Source organism: Desmodus rotundus, chromosome 6 (assembly GCF_022682495.2).
Source record: "Desmodus rotundus isolate HL8 chromosome 6, HLdesRot8A.1, whole genome shotgun sequence".
Classification (NCBI taxonomy): Eukaryota; Metazoa; Chordata; class Mammalia; order Chiroptera; family Phyllostomidae; genus Desmodus; species Desmodus rotundus.
The window spans coordinates 147012662-147035511 of NC_071392.1; the positions used below are offsets into that span (position 1 = coordinate 147012662).

Sequence of the window (22850 nt, forward strand, 5' to 3'; positions counted from 1 at the left end):
TTTTCTTATTCCAAATGCCTGGACCATTGTTCAGGTCATGCTGTTGGTTTTGGAGAGTATTTGGAAATTGGGGTGGGTTGAAATAGTTGAGGTAGGAAAGGGTGGAGGCAGCTGAAGACTTACTTTCTTTCGTTTTCATCCCAGAAAGAGAGTTTGAGACTCAATTGAATTCTGTTGATTTAGAGGATGCCTGGAACATGGTCAGGTTCCAGAGGAAGAAATGTGGCGGATGAGTCATCTCAGAAACGTTAACCATGGATACTTCTTACCTGCAAGTTACAGATGCCAAACCAAATGACTTAAGTAACTGAGTTCGTTGCTTCATAAAACTGACTTGTTCAGCGGTCATGCTAGCTTCAGGTGAGGCCTGATCCAGGGACTCCAGTGATATCCATCAGGAGCTTTCTTTTGGTGATGGCCTCATTTTCAGCCCCCTGCATGGGGCTCTCTGGCAGTGGCAGCCCCACAATCATGCATCATCTAGGCAGACAGAGGGTCTCTTTTGTTGACTCTTCACAAGCCTCAGAATTGCATCTCTCTCATTGGCTTGAACCGGGTCATGCGCTCTTTCCTGACCCATTTTTATCATTGCTCAGAAGAGTGGTTACAGCCAATCAGTGACCAAGTTTGGAGGAGAGTGTGGGATCAATTCCATTCAAAATAACAGGGTTGAGAACACAGGAGTAAGGATTTCAGGAAGGAGATCTGGAACAGTGTTTGGAAGGAAATGGACGCTAGGCTGCCAGGAGGCCCTAACTGTCTACTGGAATAATCCAGTATTTATATATGCAGTACCTACTCTCTGTTGGCCATGGTTCTACTAAAGATTTTACATGCGCCCACTCATTTAAAGAAAACCCTTTGAGGTACTACTATTTCTGCTATCTCCAGGATGAGGCAACAGAGAGAAATACATCGAGTAGGTTGCCCACTTGTTAAGTGGAAGCAGAAGAATTCAACCTGGGCCATCTGGCTCTGGACCCTCTGCTTGGCCATTACAGCCAAGTTTTTTACCAGACCCAGGTGGGGACTAGAGCAGCTCTGCTCCGCAGAATCATTTCCCTCATACTATTTGCTGCTATAAATGGTGTTCTGTCTTGGGTGCTTTTGAAGAAGAGGGTGTCCCTATGTGGCTCTGGATCATTCCACAGAGTTGGGAGTTTTTGGGTGGTTTGAAAGTCCTTTCAGGCTTTTAGGAATACAAGGGAAAGGCAAAGTAATTTTTGCTTAAAATTACCCACACATTGCACTTACCTTTGATCTAGAAACAGTTACTGTCTGCTAAAGCGCTGGATACAGGTTTCAGTGTTTCGTCTGTAATCTTTTACTAGCAGCATGGCAAGCAGTGCTTGTCCTCAGAAGTTTTGAAGGGAGAAGACAGAAAGGTTTGCAGAGGGGAGCAGCTCGGTGGGAAGAAGTTGATACCCTCCTCTTTCTCCTCTTTCCTTTTCTCCCTCTCCTCCCCCCTCTTTTTTCCCCCTTTCTCTCTCTTCCAAACTGCCCCCCACCCTGCTTTTATAAAATTAATACACTTGGATTTTTTTAGCTGTACAAGCACAGGGGGGGGAAGATGTAAGAAAGACCTCATGTCATTCCATCTTCCTTCTATACATAACTACGTTTTTGGTGTGTTGCTTTCACTTTTTCTTACAGAAATCCCATGACAGCAAGCATTTTATAGTATTATTTTCACTTTAAAAGAGATATAGACGATTCAAAAATGTTATCAAGCATTCTTTAGCATCATCACCTTTAAAAAATTTGTTTTTCAAGTACAGTTGACAGTCACTATTATAGCATCATTTTAAGTAGAGTGGACATGCTTATTTGGTAGGTGCACCACAATGTATTTAACCAAGTCCTTATTTGGGACGGATTAGATTTGCTGCCAGTATTTTGATGTTAACACAGCTTCACTCATGGGCACTGTTTGCTAAATCTTCGCTACAGTGTTGCCTGTCTTCATGTTGCAGGGTCTGGATATCTCAGTATGGCGGCACGTGTCCACTTCCAGAGCTGGGGATGCTGTGTATCCCTTCCCAGCCCACGTGTGTTGTTCCCACCTCCAGAGATGCCTGATGGTCCCCTTACCCATTTTCAGTTTCGGGAGCAGACTCTCAGAATGCAGGCACACGATTGGCATCATTATTGTTTGCCTGCCCTTTTATGTAACAGTGTAGCGTGAACCCTCTACCGGGAACAAAGTTTGAGAGAGCTCTCTGGGTGTCCAGCTTGGGGAGAGGCTACACAAGAAATACAGAGATATTTAATAGGTGATCTTTTTGCTCTGTCATTTTCAGGGCCTGCTGTGGACCATGCATTATGGCTGGCACTTATTTAAGCTTTAATGAAACCTTGTCAGGGAGCAGTGTGTCATCCCCCCACGCCCCAGGTGTATTAGAAATTCATTAGAAGTTGTTAGTTTTTCTCAGCTGGAGTTGAACGCCGGCTCTTTCTACTAGTCCTTGTTGTCCTTTATAGGCACTGAACTAGCTGGAGAGACCAGTTGTGCACAGAACAAAAGTTAAAAACATCAGACAAAGCATGCATGCCAGACAGTACGTGATGTGATGAAGGGCGGGGTAGCTGGGTTGTGACCCTTGGTGGCCTCCTGCTGCTCGTCACGCCCTGTCTGGGCCACCTGAGCAGCAGGGCATGTGGTTTTGTGGGCATTCCCTTCGGACACAGCTCACCCTCACTTGAACCTGCAGAGACGAGGGTGAGTTCACTTCTGATTCTGGGCTCCAGCCGACCTGTAAGCTGACCGAGGTGCGGCTCTAATTCTTACCCCAAGAGAGGCTGTCTGTCTGGGGATTTCCTGGGCTCAAGAGCCCCAAGCATCTCAGCTCCCGAGTGGGCTGGAAACACGAGCATCATCGCGACACTTTTTATAGCCACGTGTGTCACAGTTTCCTAGTCCCGAATCAAAGAGTCGGAGGTCACACAGCTCAGGTGCAATATCCCCATGGGACACGGGGGCACGCTTGAAGGTCATCTCTCCAGTTTGACATTTCTGTACCCCTGAACCCACACTGTGATATTTAAGGTGGATAGTGGCAAGATTCTAAGCTTCCTGCCTGTGCCGTGTGAAACGTGGAGCAGAGCTGTGTCTCAAACGTGGACCAGCAGTGCACCCGAGACTGGACGCTGTGCTTTTCTAGAGCTCGTGGGAAAAGCTGACTGGCTCTAATTCAAAAAGAAAACTACTGAAATCAAGCTAATGCAGTTTTAATTAAATGCCTCTCCAATATCACATCAAACTTTCTATCCATTCATGAACTTTAACTCAAATCACCTATCAACAATAGTTTCAGTTAGCACTCTACTATGCAAAATCGAGGACTGCCTGTACGAAGTACTTACTGTGGGCTAGGGATGCACTTTGCAATGTCCAGTACAATGGTGGAGAGTCTGGGAGTGAGTGAGTTGTTCAAAGGAAGGGTGGGCCTGCTTGGATTGAAAGTAAAACAATGCAGGGCTCAAAAATGGTCACACCGATGCTCTCCCCCTGCCTCCCGAGTAACTGGGTAGAAAGTAGCTCTGACCCAGAAACCCTGTTACTTTTCGCATTTGTGGGTGCCTGCGAAGAAGGTAGCGTGGCATTTGGTTAGACTGGGGCTCCCAACCAGGAAAGGCAGTGTTTTGTTACCCAGGAAGATTCACAGTCATTTAATTCCCCTCCTGGGATTGTCTCACTAATTCTGCGACTCTGTAAAGTTGTCTGTGATAGGGAGACGGTAACACCCACTTTATGAGAATTAAGTGAGACAATGTGTGTACGGTGCCTCACTCTTTTCCTGGCACAGACGTTCTAGAAATGGCACTTTAGCTCACCTCCATCCTACTCCACACCCCCCCACCCCCGCCCCAACACAGTAAGAATGACATAAATTTTGATTATGGAAGGATGAGGCTAAATTCCCACATCGTCCATGAAAACCTGGCTCCAGGTTCGAGGGTCTCTTCTTACCCAGACACTAGGCAGGCAGTGGAGGTGCCTGCAGCTGGTGGCAGATAGCTACTTAAGTCCTGGCTCTGTGAATCCGCTCGCCAGTGTCTGGAAAACCCTACCAAGTGAGGTCCTCGTACTGTGAGGGAGCCCTTAGGAATGCAGAAGTCCAGCTAGCAGAGACCAGCTGGGCCTGGGTTTCTCCTGCTTGCTCCTTTTGAGTCTAGCCCCAGTGAGTGGATCCACATCACTTCAAATTTCTTTAAACATGACTGTCACTGATTGACATTATATAGCTCTTAGCCTTTCATAAAAGCTTCATGAAAGCTTAATAGGTCACTTTCTCCTTAACTCTTCTGGTGACCTTATCCTACCTCATCCCATCCACTCAGTGTTTCAGCCAATGCTGAAGAGTGCCCAAGGTCAGCTCAGAGCTGACTCAGATGTCTGGGGCCCGGCTCACACCCCAGCAGCTCCCCTTCCCCATGGGAGAGAATCCCACACAAGCGGACAGTTTTGGCGTTGACGCCCTTGAGAGGCAGCGTGGTGCGGGATATGGTGGTCAGAGATTTGAGCAGAGCAAACTTCGGTGCAAACCCTGGCTCTGCGGATTTCTAGCTGTGTGCCCTTGGGCAAGTTTCTAAATCTGTCTGAGCTGCAATTTCCTCCTTGTAATCTGAGGACAATATTATCACTTTTTAGGGTTGGTTGGGAGGGCTGGATAAGAGTCTGTATGTGCGTACTATGTCTGGCATACATGTGCTCAATGAATATTTCCTTTTTAAAAAGTTAAGTATAAAGAATAAACTCAAACTGGATTAAAGACTTAAATGTAAGACTCAAAACCATAAAACCCTAGAAGAAAGCATAGGCAGTAAAATCTTGGACATTTTCTTTCTTTCCTCTTCTTAATTTAATCTTTATTGTATCTTTCCCCCCTTTACCATTTAGTCCCCTTCAGATATTTCTTACAGCAATATTTTTTTCTCCTCAGGCAAAGGCAACAAAAGAAAAGGAAACAAATAGCACTATGACAAACTAAAAAGTTTTTTGCACAGCCAAGGAAACCACCAACAAAATGAAGATAACTTACTCAATAGGAGAAGATAATTGCCAATGATACATCTGATAATGGATTAATATCCAAAATTTATAAAGAACTCAACACCAAAAAAAAAAAAAAAAAAAGTGGGCAGAGAACCTGAATAGACACTTCCCCAAACAGGACATACGTTACGGATGGCCAACAGACATATGAAAAGATGCGCAACTTCATTAATCAACAGAGAAATGCAATTGAAATCGCAATGAGATGCCACCTCATACCTGTCAGAAGGGCTATCATCAATAAACCAACAAGTACAGTGAGGATGTGGAGAAAAGGGAGCCCTTGTGCACTGTTGGTGGGAATGCAGACTGGTGCAGCCACTGTAGAAAACAGTATAGAGGTTCCTCAAAAAATTAAAAATGGAACTGCCGTAGGACCCAGCGATTCCACTTCTGGGGACTTATCCAAAGAAACACAAAACACTAATTCAAAAGAACACATGCACCCTTCTGTTCATTGCAACATTATTTACAATAGGCAAGCCATGGAAGTAACCCAGTGCCCATCAATAGAAGAGTGGATAAAAAAGCTGTGGTACAAATATATATGAAATGGAATATTACTTGGCCATAAGAAAGAATGAAATCTTACCATTTGTGACAGCATGGTGGACCTAGAGGGTGTTACACTAAGTGAAATAAGTCAGACAGAGAAAGACAAATACCCTATGACTTCACATGTATGTGTAATCTAAAGAACCAAATAGGAACAGACTCACAGGCACAGAACAGATGGATGGGTGCCGAAGGGGGGAGGGTGGTGGGCTGAATGAAAAAGGTGAAGGGATGAAGAAGTACAAACTGGTGGTTACAAACTAGTCACAGGGATTTAAAGTACAGCACAGGGAATGTAGTCAGCAACATTGTAATAACTGAGTGTCGTAGTGGGGGGGGCTTGAATACTGGGGATCACTTCGTAAAGCACATGATTGTCTAACCACCATGCTTTACACCTGAAACTAATACAAAACAGTATCTCATGTGAACTGTAATTGAAAAAAAAATAAGTTACCCATAATAGAAGTTCAAAGAAACTTTCTGGGAGCGCGGCAAGGTGAGCAACAAATCCCTTCCGGGAAGCTCAGAGAAGTGAGTAACTCTACCTGGAAGTGAAAGCCTGTGGCCGTGGGTACATTTCCAGGGACTCTCGTCTGGGAATCTTCAATTGCAGCTGCACATTTCACGGGCCTCGGAGTCCTCCCTAGTTTGGGGAAAGGAGCATGAGAGGGCCCCCAATGAAACAGTTACTGATTGTGTGACCTTGGGCAAGTCAGCCTGACCTTGTGGGAGGTAAAATCCCTGTATGGGTAAAATGGGGGTCATAATACTGGCTACCTGACCCTCTTGCGGTGGGATTAGGAAAGCTCTTGCCCGTGACACGCTGGGCAGGGTGCCTGGCACAGAGGATTACCGCAGCTGAGTGAGACCAGAGACTGCTTTGTACATCCACACGTTGGAGAAGAGCACTGGGGGAGAGGGTCCTGCCTCCCCTGCCTGCCGCGCCCGCACACACTTCCAGTAGCCAGTGTACAGCCCACAGCCTCCGCTCGTCCACACGCTGAGCAAATCCAGGCCCCTTGGGTGTGCAGCAAGAAAAAGGGATTTCTGCCTGGTCCCCATCCTTTCCAAAAGGCCGGTTCTTAAAAAAATAATATATAAGTAAATATATATATGTGCCTGCACACACGTTATTTATTTACTTTTATTTTTGGTGAGCGTTACACCGAGGTTTTGACCGAAACTCAGCCTGCGCACACTTGAAAGGCCAGCAGGGTCGTTGGGCGGCGAGTGAAGGTCTCGGGATTTCCCCGCGGTGCTGCTGGGAGTCCAGACAGGAAGCCGGGGCACCTGGCGCCTGGCCAGACCTTCCTCCGGGGAGGCTGGAGCTGTGCTCGGGCATCCTGCCCAGAGCTCTGCAGAGCGCGCAGGCCAGCGCAGATGTCTGCTCCCGGGGGCGCGCTGGGAGAGGGTCCCACGGCCCGACCCCCCGGGTCCGCAACCGGGTGGGCGCAGGAGGGAGGTCGAGGCCGCTCCCAGGGCGACGCTGACACCCTGTGAGGCTGCAACCTTCGATTCCGGCCCAGCCTCTTCCCCCCTTCGCTGCGCCCAGGAGGGAATTCAGAAGGGACTTTCCAGAGAGCGTTTGCGTGCAGGGTGTGGAAATGGAATAAAAGCATATGCAAATAGGCCTTCGAGTGCCTTCCTCCACCCCAGCGAACTAGAGCCGGTCTCCAGAAAGATGCTCTTGCTCCAGACCCTCAACAGCTCTCCTTCCCCAGGATGGCCCCGCGGGGGGCCGAGTGCGGTGGTAAAACCCAAAACCCCGGGCAGGGAGCCACGCCAGCGAGGTGGGCGGGGTGGGCAGCGGGGAGTAGCAGAGTGAGGAGGGGCAGGACCGCTGCAGCCCTGGAAAAGATAGAGTAAAACGAGATTTTAGGAGCTCCCTGTATGTGTGAGGGGGGAAAATAATTCTGCAGGCTGATTTATTACGTACTTATCTCCTGTCTGAGAGGTGGTGGGCTTTTGAACAGTGGATTATTGCGCAGTAAATGGCACATTGAAGATATAATCTAGATGTTTAAGGTGTATTGAATGAGTTAGAGTTAAAGTAGGTGAGACTCTTGTCATGGTCTGTAACTGTAACTCTGTGGCTCGCAGATATTTCTAGTGCCTTAGTTAAGACGTGGCTCCATATCCAGGAGGAAAATATTTTCGACCTTTTGTTATTTTCAGGGTGGGGTCGGGTGGGGTGAGGAAGTGGTGTGGAATGTGTACTGATGATCTTAGGGTTTAAGCCCTGGAGTTGTGGACCGTGGCCTCTGTTTAGAAAGTCAGACTTTCTGCAGCGACGGGAGTGTGAAAGTGTTGCGCAGGACACGTGGTATAATCTGGGGACTCGGGGTTGGGGATTAGGGCCGCTGTATTTTGTTTGCTGTGTTTCTGTTCTTTTTTTTAAGAAAATTTAATTGCTGTTCAAGTACAGTTTTCTCTATTTTACCCCCACCGTTGTGTTTCTATTCTTGATCTCATTCAATCTCATCTTTAAATATACGAGTTTTGTTGGTTTCTTTGGAAATTAATCTTTCTTTCTTTCTTTTTTTTTGACATACTGAGCTTGACTTGTATCCATTGGACAATACTGTAGCTTTTCTTTCTTGAAGGCTTAGTGATTGTATCATTGCATTTTCTTGTCAATTGGGGTCTTCACGGCCCCTGTGCATTATTTCGTTTGCATGCTTGGGGTTCCACAGGGTTTTGCCCCAAACACTGCCAAGCGCTGTGTGTCCCTAAGTTGTTAATGATGGCTTTGTGAACAGAACAGATTTCTCTTCAGGTGTTTGTTTTTAACAAAAATCACCTTGCTGTCCTGATATGTAGCGCTCCTCAGAACAGGTAAGCAACGGCACAAGGGCCCTCGGTGGCGGAGCTCGTGGAGGGAGAAGGTAGGAACCTTGATTTTGGGGTTTGCTGGGATGGTTTGCAGTAACCCGGATGGTCAGCATGGGGTGAGTGCTGTCTGAGTCTTCTCTTCAGGAGCCACCAAGCCTGGGCAGGGATGGGACACCTGGTCATCCTTGTCCCTCCGAATTCCAATCATCCCATTTCTCCGTGGGCCCTGCTGAAACCCGGTGGTCTGTTCTCAGCGTAGCCTTTGGGTTAAATCTGTAGCAAATGCAGGGTCTGGCACAAATAAAGCTTCTCTTTTTGATATAAAACCTTTTATTACAGAATCATAAGCATGTAATTCCGTGACAACAATATCACACTCAAGCACACCATATGGCATGTAGGCGAAATGTTCAAATTAAAACCACAAATTATTACACCCATATTGTTACTACCCTACCAACCACACTCAAGCAGGTGTTACTTCTGCCGGACCCTGTATATGTTTTCTCTGGTCATTAGCAATTTATAGGCTTGGGTGTGGTCCCCGCAAGCCAGCTTTTGGGCACTGTTTGAATTCAACTGATGATTCCTCCCTCTGGTTTTTCTACAATCTGGCGAAAGTTCCTTGTTTTAGTCTCGGGCTCAGTCTTAATAATCACAACAACAACAACTTCTTTTTATTTTAACAATAACCAATGAAGTCTTTATAATTTACAATTTGCAAAGCATTTTTCGCGGGTCATGTCATGTAATTCTCCCATAAAATTCGTGAGGTTAGTAAAGACAGTAGAATTGGCACAGAATGGGAGCTTATTAAAAAGTTGTTGAATGAATGAATTATACCCATTTTACTGCTGAGGAAATTGAGATTCGAAGAGGTCAAGTGACCTACCCAAGGCCACACTGCCCAGCAGGGACTCAAACGCAGATCTCCTGACGTTTTCCTCTTCAGACTGGCTCTGATACGGTGTTTTACAGGGTTTTGGTTGCCCTTCTCCCAGAAAGTGTCTTTGGTTCTATGAAAAGAGCTACTGGGAAAATGCAATCAGATAACTAGACTATCACGCAGGTGACAGAGAGCCTTGCCTATGCCTTCCTTTAGATTATTCTTAGGTTTCTTACTCTGCAAGAAATTTATATCCTCAAGACACGACTATTTGGAGGCATTCCTTATTGGAGACAGGATCACAAGGTCATGCTGAAAAAAATGACTGTCTTGAAGCTTTAGTATTTCTTGGAGGTTGGCGCATAAAACTGCATAGATCTCAAGGAAAGCTAATACCGGAGTTTCGGGTGTGGAGCTGAAAGTTTTTCTGTAGCTTTGTGTCTTGAAATACCAGAGAGAGTCCCATAGTGCCACCATTCTGGCGGGGGAGGGAACCAGCAGCTGCCTGGCTTAAGATAGTTGTTACCAGCTGCTTCCAGCGCTGGAGGAAATGTCACCCAGATCAGCTCAGACAGTAAAATAACAAGAAAAGAGCCCCTTGTTCTACTAACGGAGACGTGGCTCTAGGGTTATGCCTATGCACCACTAACAACATCCCATCTGCTTGCCAGAGACTTCCTCCAACCAGGAAGAGAGGGCTGGAAGGAGAATTTGCCTCCTAAATCTAAAGCTCATTAGAGAGGCACGCCAGTGGGGATGGGCCCAAGGGCTTTCCCTTAGACTTCTGTAATGGGAGAGGCAAAGCTTTGGCTAGGAAATTTCTCCAGAGGAAAGCTGCAAAACAGCTCCGATTACTTCTTTCCTGAACTGATACTCCTTTCCTCTTCAAAATGCAATCGCGTCGCCACCAAGGTGGTCTCAGACCTGCCAGCCTTTCCCTCCATGGGTTTTGTGTGTGGTTTAGGAAGGCCTTTCTCAAGTGAAGGTTACGAAGATTTATTGTTACATTTGCTTATGAAACATGTATGGTTTCACTTGTTATCACATTGTTTATTTGCAGTTAGCTCCTTCATTGATCTGACGTGCGAGACAGATACAGTTTTTTACTCGATAGGTGCCAGTCTTTCCCTCTGTTACTTTTTAAAATAAGCTTTTAACTTTAGGGTAGTTTGAGGTTGATGGAAGAGTCGCACAGGTAATACCGAGGGTTCCTGTGGGCCTGTCTCAGCTGCTTTATGATTTGAAAGGGTGATTTTGCATGGTCCGAAATTCCCCCATAAATACCAATGTCTTTTCAGAATCTCGCTTTTCTCCTATTGATGTTTTTGCTGTTTCTGCTCCACGGTCCAATGTTTAGTTAATATTGTTTCTAGAGAGTTCACGGTTTTTGGTAGGCAACCTGAGGTCTCACAGGGCTTGTAAGAGGTCCCATCCAGACTTCAGGCAGGTCAAAAACATCATTAATATTGTTGATGGGTGTTGCTGCTGCAGAGGTGACTGGCCAAAAAGGAGCACAGGCATTTCTCTGGCACATCGGGAAGGAGGTCAGCGCTGGTGACCCGCCTCTTATACAGAATGCCTTATTCTCGAGGCACCCGCTTCGGACACAATGGCAAGGACAAGGCTCCACAGTGGGGTTTCTTTCCCTCAGAACTATCGACATTTTGGGGCTGATTAATGCTTCCCTGTGGGGGCCATCCTGTGTCATTGTACGACGGTTAGCAGCATCCCTGGCCTCTATACACTAGGTGCCAGTAGCTCTCCTGACTAGGCACAGCGATCTGAACTGTCTGCAGGCGTGGCAAATATCTGCTGGGGTCACACCCCTCCCCCACTTTGAGAACCACCCCTGTCTCCGCTGTGTAGTTTAGCTGGGAACCTCCATTTTCTCCTGTATAAAATGCAAATAACATGGTGCCTGTCTCCTAGGGTGATCTTGTTAAAGGGCAACATTCAACTGAGTAGATGTGAAGATGTAACCGGCTTGATTGAGTCATGACTCAGGCAGCATCCCGTCTAGCAAGTAGGGGGCTGCTCTGGGGGGCTGCACAAAATAGAAGGTCTTTGTAGGCAGAAAGCTAGGCAGGAGAATTATTAGCAAAAAGAGAGGAAGGATTATTTTTAGTCCAAGTCATCTTCTTTTGGGGGGAAAGGAATGGCAGGGTCCCTTGCTAGTGTGGATCAGGAAATTCCAGACTGATAGGTTTAAAATTCTACTCCACGGAAAGGCGGAAACTCTAAGTAGGTTAGTTATTAAGGTTCGGTTTGGAGATGTGGCTTAGCATACGTGACTCCATTTTGGCCTGTTGTTTATTTTTAACAGTCCTGAAGACCAAACAAGCAAATACACATGAATCACCCAGAACACACCTGGTAGGACAGACCTAGCACAACATTAGCTATTACTACTATTTAAAAAACTCCACATTTGATCTCACTTCTGATAATTACCCAGACTTCCCATTTTTCTACTACCTCCACATCTTCCCCACCAGGGAACAAATGAGCTTAAATCAAAACAATATTCACCAAAAAATTACGTGTTCATGAAATGGAACTCTCTTTTCAGGCTCCAGAACTGTTAATTAGCCAGTCCCATGACAAACCTACCCGAGCTGCGTGCGAATGTGATGTGCGGCTCAGAAGAGCACTCCCAGCTCGTTAATAGGCCTGTAAGGAACGATCCGGCTCCATGGAGCAGCAGAAGGGCCCAGAAAATGATTTTCAAAGCAAGACGGTCACGACAGTGGGGAGCTGGAAATCTGGGGTGAGGAGAGACTGCGCATTTGCTCGATTCTTGAGTCGATGGCTTTGGGAATGCTGTGATCATTTGCTGCGGACACACACACCATCCTCCTGCAGTTCAGAGGGGCGTGGACGAAAGCCTCATCTTCCAGCAATTCCTGTTATTTTGTCGCCCAGAAATTGTTTTCCCTTTTGTAGCCGCAGCTTTTGCAAAACCACAACGTTTGCCACTAAGCTTTCCTGAGAGCCCCTGTCGTGGACAGGATGACTTTTCAAAAGATTATTAAGTCTTTAAGTAGATTGTGGCTGATGTGGGGGTGTGGGCAGTCTCTGCCTGTGCCCAAAGGGCTCATTTCCTCCACTGAAACCAGCAGGTGGTTTGCAGAGGGGAGAGGAGTGCCCTGGCCTGAGCTGGAGGGGCTGGGGGCCCTGCAGGGCTCACTGGTTTGATGGTCTTGGTGAGGCTCGGTTGGTTAATTCACTTAGCCAGTATAGCTGGGTGCGTGGGAACCTGGGCTCTGGAATAATTAGGTTGAAATCCCAGTCCCTTAACATGCTGGCTCTGTGGCCTTGGGCAAGTCACTTAACCTTTCTCACCTATAAAATGGTATTTCCGATAGCACCTGCCTCATAGCTTTGCTGTGAGTTTGAAGTGAGATAATTCACCCAACAGCTGGCACATTATTGAGTACTTAGCACATCTTAGCTATTACGATCATTGTCACAATTATTATTCATTTACGTGTCCTCCACAGGAGGGGCATGGGGCCAGGGGTGGGGGATCTGCTAAGTCAAATACGACATTTTGTGCCTCCAAAGGGAAGTCAAGTGTTTTGACAAGTGAGCACTGGAGGCTGTGGAAGTGGCAGGAGTCAGAGAAGCCCCCAGAGACTGGTGCCTTAGTGACCACAAAAGGCAGGGACCCTGGACTCAGGCATAAGGACCCCGTACACAGAGGGAAAGACAGTTAAGGCTGCGGAGACAGGGCTGTGGAGCTTTGCGTTTGCTTCCAAGCTTGAGGCGGCCAGGCTGGAAGACAGGAAAGTATGAGCACCTCTGTGGAGCGAATCCAGCCGTCATGATTTCTGCAGGCTTTAAGCATATTTTGTATTAGGCTCTGCCTGACTCCTGGCTGACTGGGCCCCAGAGCCTAGAGGTGCTGGGTGCCCGGTGCTGGGCTGCAATCATTTGCTTGGTGAGTTGTGTCTTATAAAGTCTTTTTATCTCACTGCAAGAACCCACCACATGGCTGCAAGGGGACTTCGTTTTACACAAACGGCTAGCTAAGTTCAACACCAAGACAACCCTGCAGTTTCTGACTGGCAAAGACTCCTTCACCCAGTATCTTTAACATTGCTGTGTCTGCTCCAGCCTGCCTCCTAAGGCACAGATCTAAATGAGATAATTATTTAAAAATTAAAAAGAAAATGAAGTGCTATGTAAGGGACTTTTTTTTTTTTTAATAGCAAACATAAAGCGATGTGGATATACCTCCTTTAGACCTCTTGGGAGTAAACTGGAAGACCAGGATTAAGTTAGCTTCGAAAGGGTTTAGATTTGCACTTTTGTACTAGATTAGTAGCTTTCCTAAAAGCCTCGCGTACTGGAAACCCACTTTTTCATCCTAACTCCATGTAGCAAGAGCAAAGTGCCACAGTAGAAAATTTTTTTCAAAATCATCTTTATAATAACTCAGGTTAGTTTTTATTTTTCCCTCCGATAGTGGGAAAAATACATAGAAGAGAAGGGGATGAACTATTGGAAATAGAAATGAATAGCTTCTTTATCATAATGCACCAAGACCAAAGCAGGTGGGAGATTTCTTTCAAAGGACAAATTATACAGTTACCTGACAGAGTTACACAATAGTATTCTGTCTTGAAAGAGAACTCAGCTTTTCAGCTTTTTATGGATTTAGCACAATGTGAGCTTCCGGGGCTCTGCGCTGGGGAAATGCTAATAATACATCTAACAGCAGTGTTGATAAATGTAAATGGTCAGTAGGTAAAAGACCTTTGTGTTGTTCCTTTGTTTCCACGGTTTCTGACTACAAACCTCATGGAACTGACAGAAAGGTTCATAGCACCGAGTTCATCCTGGTAAATAGGAAGCAGTTGCTTTGCTGAGTTGCTCTGTCCTGCCCTCCGTTTGGCTGAAAAACGGTCCTGGCTGTTCAGCTTCAGTTCATTTTGACCCGGAGATGCAGACCGAGGAGCGGGAGGCTGGAGGGTCTGGTTAACCCGGTGCAGGTGGGCATTAGAGGCAGGGAGCAGACCGCAATGGCTGAAAGGGCCCGCCATTCAGACCCTGGTGGCCTCTGATGTCCCCTGCACTGTGGTTCAGAGGACTTGAGAGGACCTGGCCTGGAGGTTACCGTGGTCTGCAGAGCCAGAACTCGTCCTCGGGCAGAGAGTGGGAGAGTGACTGACTGAATCGGAGACAGAAGGGGGTCTTTCAGAGGGCAGGGGAAGGAATTATTGATCACAAGGAAAGCAGAGAATTATTAGTTGTCACAAAATAATTACTCGAGACACATTTTCCGACCATCTCCCACGGGCAGTGCGCTGCTGTTCAGGGGCGGAGGGAGAGAGGCTGAAAATCTTGTGGCTGTTTTGAGAATTTCACAGTCTCCCATGACTCGACTGACGGACTCAAGACCCGGAGGACCCAGTGTCCCGTGGCGTGATCAGACGGTGGGTAGTTGGGACTGTTTCTTGCCCTCCTCCCAACTGTCCACCACACCCAGCCAGAATAGTTTTTTTAATGCAGCTGGGATCACATCCCTCCCTGCTTCTTCTGTCCCCTGTTAGGGTCAACTCCCAATTCCTAAGCAAGGCTGACGCGAGCTGGCCTGTGTCTGCCTGGGCCTCCCTCACCTCTGTGCCGTCCTGGGCTTGTCATGGCCCCCACTTGTGGGGCCCATCACATCCTATTTCAGGGTGTCTGAACATCCTGTCCCCTCTGCCTGGGCCTCCGTCGACTTGACCCTCACCAGACCACACCCGGTTCATCCTTCAGGATTTCTCCTGAAATGTCTCCTCCTTGAGGGACTGTATGCTTTTCCATTGGTAGCACTTCTGCCATTTGAGCTCACTTGTTATTTTATGAGACTGTCGATGAGATCTTGGTCTGTCCTGTTATCTGGTGATCTCCACGAGGATGAGGACAAGGGCCAAGTTCATCTCGTTCCCTGCTGTATCTCCAGCACCGTCCCAGGGCCTGACTTGTGCTGGTGAATGCATGATGACTGGCGAGTGAATGAGTGGGTGGACGTGGAAGGAGAGATCCCACTGGGTCAATGCAGTTGTCCATTCAAAGCCTCTCCTCGGACTCGGGCATGTGGTAGGCGGCCCTGGCCACCTGTTTGCCTGCCCTCCCGTTCCCGTGGCTTCTGGAGGGCAGGGGCTGGACCACAGCGATCTTTTCATCTCCAGGGTCTGGCTCACACAGAAACTCCGTGAAAGTCTGTGGGAGGAAGAACGACATTTGCAGGAACGAAGGGGCTCACCTGGATTTTAAAGCAAGCTTGGGGGGGGCGAGGGGGAAGGAAGAGCCAATTTCAGTAGTCAAACAGCAGAAAGAGTTGGGATGCAAAACGAGATTGGGGTTAAAAAAAAAAAAAAGCTGAGAACCTGAATTAGAAAAATACCCAGCAGTCACCAGACGCAGCCTGACAGGATGTGCCCACACTGCAGATGGGGGGGCGGGGCGGGCGCCTGGAATTTCCCCAGCTGGGCTCAGTGTCTTGACTGATGTCTCTCAGCGTGCCGTTCGCCTCAGGAGCTGTGTGCCTTCCACAGATGCTTATCGAGCACCGTTCCACAAATCGATCATTGAAGGGCATGAACGTGGGCTCTTGGGCCTGAAAAAAGTCTTATTCTTTTTATGTGTAAAGCACGGATATCCATCCAGTATGTAAACAGATATGTACTGTACCTGTGGTATTAAAATTCCATGGGGGGGTGATTAGGAAAACAGGCTCTCTCAGGGGTGATGATGGAAGAAAAGGTTGGGAACTGAGCTACACCATGTCAGGCACTATTGTGGCCCACGTGCCCACCCCGAGGAGCTTTCACTCTGGTGAGGCAGACGGGCAACCAATAAGGCGGTAACCACAACGGTCAAAGAACGAGAAGCTCTGTGAAGAAAAGCGGGGCAAGGGGCAGAGCGCATGGGCTTCAGTGAGGGAACACCTGTGGTTATGTTAGGGCGGGGGTCCGGTGACTCTGAGGAGGTGACACTGGAGGAGAGTCTGGAAGAAGTGAGGGGTGCATGTTGTGTGGTGGTCCTGAGTCAGCAAGGAGCCCCTTGGGCAGGATGCGTGGGGGAGGCCCGGGAGGAAACGCGTCTGGAGACAGGACAGGGCCCAGACGGCAGGGCCCTTGTGGGCCAAGCCAAGGGGGGTCGGGATTGGCTTTGAATGTGATGGAAGCTGTTGGAAAGCCTTTCAGGGAAGTGACATAATCTGATTTAGCTTTTGATTAGATCCCTCTGGCTGCTGTTTGGAGGGTGGACAGTAGAGGCAGGAGTGGATTCAGGGGACCAGCCAAGAGGCTGTGGCTGGGATGGGTGGGAAGCGATGGTGGCTTGCGGGGAGGTGAGAGGTTAGGCTCCTGTGTTCTGTGAGGGTGGAGCTCACAGTGCTTACAGGGGGACTGAACGGAGGGGAAAGAGGAGTCCCCCATGCACACCGAGGCTTTAACCTGAGCCAGTGGTTTGCACTGATTGAGCCAGTGGACTGTGGGAGGAGCCCACCTTCCCAGGGACCAACCCCAGAGTAAGGTCTCCCTCTTACCAGCTTCGGGTCTCTGTTGCTGACACCAGGCTTAGCATCTGTTATCTGTTGCCTTCTACAGTTGCTTGTTTTTCCCCAGGGAAGGAATCATTTTTAAAAAACCAAACAAACTTCTCCAAGAGGCAGGCAGTAGAGCAGCATGGATAAAATTGTTAGTTATGCGTGCTGGGGTGAGTGTTTTAATTGCTTAACTTCTTTCCCCCTCCCCCATGTCTCCATTCTCTCTTTCCCCCTCTTTCTGCTCCCCCTCCTTCTCTTCCTCCTTCTTAATTGAATTTAATCAATTAAATTATTATTGTTTGGTCAGTTGGAGATGGCGGAAGGATCTGCTTCCCATGGCACTGTGAGAGTGAAGGGAGATTTGCATGTACAAATCTCCCGGAAACCAGTTGTCATTTGGGGGTCTTTACGTTGTGTGGCTCCCCCTCCCATCACATTTCTGCTTGCTGGCTGTCTTATCTCAGGGCTGTTTGAGTTGAAGCACTCTAGGGCGAGGGTATAACATTTCCCCCTTCAAGTCGTGGTTGTCCATCCCGTGAAAGGGGGAAACAAGACTGACTGAAGAGATGAAACAGGGGAGGCTTTCCCTGTGGGCATTCACATGGCACGTTACATTGGGTTCTAAGTGGAAAAGGCCACATCGAGTCGCGGGTGATGGAGAAGCGCTGGGTGCCACCCCAGGCAAGCGAGTGTGCAGCGGATCATTTTGAGTAGGTGTGATTGAGGCTGCCCCATGGGCAATGCAACACCTTCCTGTAGTGATCACCAAGCTGTGTGGGTCCCCCCAGAACACCAAGCACCCGGAGCGTTGGATGGGCCTGTGGATGAATGGAGCAGGAAGCCGGGACAGAGCAAAGGACCGGGAGGCATGGGTGTCGCACAGCGGCAGATAGGGACAGGTGTATGTTCAGCAGGGGTGCACCGAGGCAGCTGCCTCTTTCCTCCCCGCACTTGCGGCAGACTTCATTAATCTATCACACCACTCATTCCTGAGTCTGTTATAAAAATAACCTTTTTTGAGTGTTTACTGCATGCCAGGCTCTGTGTTTTACAAATAGCCTGTTGATTACTCCCAACAACAACTCAGTGGGGCAGATCTCTTATTATACTTTCAGGTACAGATGAGGAGACAGGCTCAGAGAGGTGGGTAACTTGTTCAGGCAGCCGAAGTCCAGAGCCTGTTCCCTGGCCACTGTGCTTTACTGCCTCCAGATACGCCAGGTGCTCCCTGAGAACCCTTCTGCCTGGTAAATTCATTCCCATCTGCTTTATTGAGATTGTGGAGTTCAAGTTCGTATGCAGTTGACACTCATTTGTTTGTTCGTTCATTGATTAAACAATACTTTCCTGCCTCTACCATGTGCCAGGTATAGTGTTAGGTGCTGAGGACTCAATAGGACACAGTCCCTGCTCAGGGCTACACTTAGTGGAAGCATCACTTCTTGTCTAGGACTCTGAGTGGGTGGGAAGACTCAAAATTTTTGTGATTTGGGAGTAAGTTAGTGCTCCGTTCCCTGTGTTGAACCAGAAAGTGTCCCAACTGATTATGGAAATCAGCAACAGTCTGAAAAATGAATGACAATGCCCCAGCATGCACTCTGGACCGGAAACTGGGTCACCTATCATCTTTTACTGACTTGACTGATTTAGCTGTTTGACCTTGGGCCTCAGTTATAACTCGTGGTCAAACAGTGCTGTCTCATGCATTAATTACTTTGCTCGTTCCAGTACCTGGTTGGAAGGGGAAGGTCTCTGATGTGCGTGCAGAGAGAGAATGTGACCTGCCTGGTTCTCAGAGCCGGTAGAAGAGAAGCTGGGACAAGAAAACAGTGTAACTTCTAGCTTCTTGTTTTTATTATCTCATCATGCTGGCGTCTTCATGATGTTAGGCTTTTAGTTTTCCCGTCTGTAAGATAAGGAATGAAACCACATGGTCTCTACAAGTTCCCTTCCTTCCGTTCTTTCTTCCAAATCACTGGAGTGCCTGCCATGACCCAGATATCATGCTAGAAACTGGAAATAATGTCGTGGAGACACACACACATACCGAGAAAGTTAAAAGACAACCCATGGAAAGAAAATATCTTCCAATTATGTTTATATATATGGGGCTAGTGTCCAAGACATATAAAGAACTCGTACAACTTAATGAAAAAAGAGAAACATCCCAATTAAGAAATTGGCAAAGGATCTGAATACACATGTCTCCAAAGAAGACGTACAAATGGCCAGTAAGCACGTGAAAAGATGCTCAGCATCATTAATCGTCATGGAGATGCAAGTCAAAACCACGATGAAATATCAGTTCACAGTAGGATTATCATCGAGAGAAAGATAATGATAAGTGTTGGTAAGAATGTGAAGGAATTAAGACCCTCATGCTCTGCTAGTGGAGTTGGAAAATAGCGTAGCCACTTTGGGAAACATTCTGGGAGTTCCTCAAAAGGTGAAGCATAGAGTGACCATATAACCCAGCAATTTACTCCTCGGTGTCGAACCAAGAGAAATGAAAGCGTGAGACTACACAAGAGCTTGTACGCAAGCGTTCGCAGAAGCGTTATTCTAACAGGTGACAAATTGGAGCAACCTACATGGCCACCAGCTAACGAATGGATAGGCAAAATGTGGTAGATTCACACCATGAAACATCACTCACCCACAAAGGGCAGTGAAGTGCTGATAGGGGCTGAACATGCTGGGCTTGCTATGAGGACGGTTCCCACCTTCCTGTGCGGGGCTGGGAGCTATGGAGGTGCTCTCTGGACTTCATTAGGCTTTGGACTCGGCGGGGAATAAGGGGTGTGCTTCGTCTCTTTTGAGAACTCATCTCTGATTCATCACTGTCTCTTGGTGTCTTGAAATGTCCATCCCATAAACTTTGAAAACATTATGCTAAGTGAACTAAGTCAGCCACAAAAGGTCACATGTTGCACGATTTGGTTTATACAAAACACACAGAATAGGCACATCTATAGAGACAGGAAGTAGAGTGGTGATTGATTAGGGCTGGGGGAAAGTGGGGAGTGACTGCCAATGGGTATCCAGTTTATTTGGGGGATGATGAAAATGTTCTAAAATTGCTCATGTTGATGGTTGTGTCCTCTGTGAGTTTACTAAAAACCCAGTGAATTGTATACTTTAAGTAAGTGAATAGTGTAGTATGTGAATTATATCTCCACAGAGCTATTACATATATTTGTATATGTATTTAAAAATCCTAGCATAGCCTCTGCTCTTGTGAAAAGTGCAACCTTGTTGGGGAGATACATCTTCATCAAATACTTACACAAAGAGATGTACAGTTATGAACTGTGGTAAGCGCTATAGAACTGGATATTATGAATGAGAATAGCAGGCCAATGAGGGTCAGCAAAGAGGTATTAGAAAAGTACACTATTTAGACGAGGTAGATGTTCAGCTCAGTAGTGCAGGGGTAAAGCAGTCTTGGGCTCATCTGGAGGCCTACCGTTTCAGGGATCTTCTAGAATGCTGCTCTGTCCTTCCCTGGGTGTGGGGGAGCTGCCCTCGTCTGCATGGCCCATGGGGGCCCGCTACCATGTCTACCGTCCAAGCAGTGAGAAGCGGGGGAACAGTGGAGGGCTCATCAGTTCTGCTCAGAACTCAGTCACGTGAGCCAGGAAATGATGTCATGTACCAGGTTAAACTTGGGGTTCTAGGCGGGCAGAGGTTGGGTGAACAATTAGCAGTGTCTACCATAGATGGCCTCTCTGAGGAATTGGCATTGCAAGTGAGAACCTAAGGATGAGCTGGTGTTAGAGAGAGGGGAGCATTTTCCAGGCTGGGGGAGAGCACGTGCGAGGGCCATGGGGCGGGAAAGACCAGCTCCGATTAGTGACGTTCCACAGTGCACATGCCCGCAGATGCTCAGGCTGTGTGAGTGCCAGGGCTAGACCTGGCACCGGGGGGCAGCTGCTCGGGGTTCACCTGGCTTTTCTCTTGTGTCTTCCAGGGCTGGGATGGGCCTGGCCTGCACGGAGGGGGGCTTTGCACTGACTCTGGAAGGACTCTGTGTATCCTCAGCTTTGAGAACTGAATTCCATGGGTTGTATCAATGTCAGACCTGTGAAGTTCAGTTCTTCAGCTGGGATAGCTCTGTCATCGTGGACTCCAGGGGCGCTGGAGAGAGCAGCCCCAAGGTCAGCTGAAGAACTTGGAAGACTGGAGACAGAAGGGCGAAGTCTCCAGCTCTGAAGGAACAGGGACGGTGGGTTCACTGGAAAAGCACTCGTTTTAATTGCGAGAAGCCTTGAATTCTGTGCTGAGCAGGGTTCCAACGCCATTGCTGCCGCTGCTGTAGGACGAGTTTACATTTATCCGTTACTTACAGTGAGCCGGGTACTGGACTAACTGCTTTCCATGCTCTTGGGCCAAGGACTGCAATGATTTTCCCCTTCTTCGTGGGAACACGACAAGTATCCTTCAGCATAAACTGCTGAGGTTATGGTTCCTTTTTAAGATGAGAAACATGGGTACATCCCTCTTACGGTCCCCCTCTCCCTTTATTTGAATCTCGACCTTCCTGCATTCTGTAAAAACATCAGGGCTACATTGTGTCTTTGTATTCCAAACAAGACTGCCCTTGGACTCGGCCCCAGTTTCTCCCAGGGAAAAGGGATGCGAGGGTTGGGAAGGCTCCCTCCACTTGCTGGCGCGCTCAGCTGTGTGCTGTGGGCCCAGGCCTTCTGTTGCCCTCCTCCGCCATGGAATCAGTAGGGTCTGCTCTGAGGCCGAGGCTTGCTGTGATGATGGCGATTTCCACCTTTAGATGGAGGGCTGGGGGCTGTGTGTGTACTATCCAGACTTTGTTAGGCTTTATATTTGACGAGGAATAAAGAGCGCGCTTTGTCTTTTTTGGGAACTCATCTTTGACTCCTCACTGTCTCTTGGCGTCCTGAAATGTCCATCTCACTAGAGTCTGCAGGCCGAAAGCGTGGCCTGGTCAGCGACCCTCTGGCACTCGGATGCCCGCTCTGTCTGTCTTCTCAGTGACGTGCTTATCGAGTGGGTAGCGTGTCCCAGGCACTGGGCCGTGTGCTTGGGGCGTTTTGTTCGTGATTGAGTGAATCTCACACCAAACCTCATCTGGAAAATGAGGACAGATTAAGAAAAGGATGTCCTGTGTACCCCTACGGGTGCAAAGGGGTGCTTGGTCCCTCTGAAAGCCCCCCGGCATGGGTGTGGGGTGTGGCTGTGCTCTCTGGGCTGTGCTGATGGTATCAAGGACCTCCCCCACCCCTCTCACTCTGCCCACTTCCGCCCTTTGCTTACTCGACCCTTAGCCAGTGACTCATTCTAGAACCAGAACAGCGGGGAAACTCAACTGAGGCCAGAGTTTAGTGTCATCCATCGGTCCTAGACCGCTAGAGAAAATTCAGAATTTACGTTAGAGGCTTCAATACTCTGTGTTTCAGATCTCCTGCTGTGAATACCGACTTAGAGCTCCGACTTCCAATTGCAGGTGAACTCGTCCTGAAGCAAACCTGATAGATGAAATATGGAACATACACACGCCTGCCTGCACACACACAATAACCTGGTGGATCGTGGGGAGTCGGCGAACATTCACTGGATAAAAGAACGCTTCATTTCCTAAGAAAGGGATTCGTGTTAAGATGCCACTAATCCATTTTCTGAGAATTTTTGAGGTCGCACTTGCTTTATCTGAACTTATTTTATAAAAGTGGAAAAAGCAGGATACAAAGCAGTTTGGATTATATGATTCCATTTGTGTACAATTACGAAAGTACAGAGGACCACGTGCTTTGAAAGGAGTGTGTCAGTCACTCTTGGGGAGTACCTCTGGGGCAGTGAGAGTCGAGATGACTTTTCCTTTCTTTGTTCTTTTCTCTATTGTTTGATTCTTACGCCGAGCATATTTAATTGAAACAACAAAGTCACTGAAAGACACGCCACACACAATTGAGATGACTCTAGACAGTGCGGGCGCTGGGCGCGGT

General features: G+C 47.8%; 1 long non-coding RNA gene across 1 annotated transcript; it reads left to right on the plus strand.

Annotated features, from left to right (window-relative positions):
* Window positions 1–6985: 6985 nt before the first annotated feature.
* LOC123478329 (uncharacterized) lies at window positions 6986–21744 on the plus strand. The gene is made up of 2 exons (XR_006653494.2): window positions 6986–7364; window positions 20843–21744. It is a non-coding gene; the product is annotated as an uncharacterized lncRNA (long non-coding RNA).
* The last annotated feature ends 1106 nt before the right edge of the window (window positions 21745–22850 follow it).